At 41.3% G+C, this 2,117-nt stretch overlaps 1 pseudogene; it reads left to right on the top strand.

Moving 5' to 3' along the window:
• Positions 1 to 458: 458 nt before the first annotated feature.
• Positions 459 to 2,117, top strand: part of LOC118937725 — a 4,667-nt pseudogene continuing 3,008 nt past the window's right edge.

Here is a 2,117-nt window from a genome sequence, read left to right on the forward strand (position 1 = left end):
TGACAGTTCATAGGTGGTGTGTCCATGTGACAGTTCATAGGTGGTGTGTCCATGTGACAGTTCATAGGTGGTGAGCCCATGTGACAGTTTATAGGTGGTGTGTCCATGTGACAGTTCATAGGTGGGGAGTCCATGTGACAGTTCATAGGTGTTGAGTCCATGTGACAGTTCATAGGTGGTAAGTCCATGTGACAGTTCATAGGTGGTGTGTCTATGTGACAGTTCATAGGTGGTAAGTCCATGTGACAGTTCATAGGTGGTGAGTCCATGCGACAGTTCATAGGTGGTAAGTCCATGTGACAGTTCATAAGTTCATCAAAAGTTCAGAGTTCTTTATTAGTCGTGTTTACAAAAGCATGAAATGTGTCCTTTAGCGCCAACACACAAAACATTTTTTTTTTTTTAATTACACATACTGTATATTAAGTAGTTCAAGTTCAACTTTAAATACAGCACGTATGGGTAAGGGAGGCACAGTATATTGTGTATTGAAGAGGCATACATACAGTGGGGCAAAAAAGTATTTAGTCAGCCACCAATTGTGCAAGTTCTCCCAAAAAGATGAGAGAGGCCTGTAATTTCCATCATAGGTACACTTCAACTATGACAGACAAAATGAGGGGGAAAAATCCATAAAATCACATTGTAGTATTTTTTATGAATTTATTTGCAAATTATGGCGGAAAATAAGTATTTGGTCACCTACAAACAAGCAAGATTTCTGGCTCTCACAGACCTGTAACTTCTTCTTTAAGAGGCTCCTCTGTCCTCCACTCGTTACCTGTATTAATGGCACCTGTTTGAACTTGTTATCAGTATAAAATACTTCTGTCCACAACCTCAAACAGTCACACTCCAAACTCCACTATGGCCAAGACCAAAAAGCTGTCAAAGGACACTACAAACAAAATTGTAGACCTGCACCAGGCTGGGAAGACTGAATCTGCAATAGGTAAGCAGCTTGGTTTGAAGAAATCAACTGTGGGAGCAATTATTAGGAAATGGAAGACATACAAGACCACTGATAATCTCCCTCGATCTGGGGCTCCACGCAAGATCTCACCCCGTGGGGTCAAAATGATCACAAGAACTGTGAGCAAAAATCCCAGAACCACACGGAGGGACCTAGTGAATGACCTGCAGAGAGCTGGCACCAAAGTAACAAAGCCTACCATCAGCAAGGGCATTGAAGATGAAACGTGGCTGGGTCTTTCAGCATGACAATGATCCCAAACACACCGCCCGGGCAACGAAGGAGTGGCTTCGTAAGAAGCATTTCAAGGTCCTGGAGTGGCCTAGCCAGTCTCCAGATCTCAACCCCATAGAAAATCTTTGGAGGGAGTTGAAAGTCCGTGTTGTCCAGCAACAGCCCCAAAACATCACTGCTCTAGAAGAGATCTGCATGGAGGAATGGGCCAAAATACCAGCAACAGTGTGTGAAAACGTTGTGAAGACTTACAGAAAACGTTTGACCTCATTGCCAACAAAGGGTATATAACAAAGTATTGAGATAAACTTTTGTTATTGACCAAATATTTATTTTCCACCATAATTTGCAAATAAATTCATAAAAAATCCTACAATGTGATTTTCTGGGTTTTTTTCTAATTTTGTCTGTCATAGTTGAAGTGTACCTATGATGAAAATTACAGGCCTCTCTCATCTTTTTAAGTGGGAGAACTTGCACAATTGGTGGCTGACTAAATAATTTTTTGCCCCACTGTATGTACTGCAGGTCTTATGGTCCCATAAAAATAGAATCTCAAGTAACACTTTCTTTGCAGATGCTCTACAAACTTTCTACTAACCCTAACCCTAGCCCTAACTCTAACCTTAACCCTTACCCTAACCATTATTCTAACCCTTACCCTTACCCTAGCCCTAGCCCTAGCCCTAACTCTAACCTTAACCCTTACCCTAACCATTATTCTAACCATTACCCTAGCCCTAGCCCTAACTCTAACCTTAACCCTTACCCTAACCATTATTCTAAGCCTAACCCTAACTGTAAGTTTAGCAAGCAGTTGCTTATCAACAGATAGTTTGTTGATAGTATGACCATCTGCTGAGCATCTACGGATGAAAAATCTGTACTATCCAAATAAGTTCCAGTCTAT

Source organism: Oncorhynchus mykiss, chromosome 12 (genome assembly GCF_013265735.2).
Source record: "Oncorhynchus mykiss isolate Arlee chromosome 12, USDA_OmykA_1.1, whole genome shotgun sequence".
Lineage (NCBI taxonomy): Eukaryota > Metazoa > Chordata > Actinopteri > Salmoniformes > Salmonidae > Oncorhynchus > Oncorhynchus mykiss.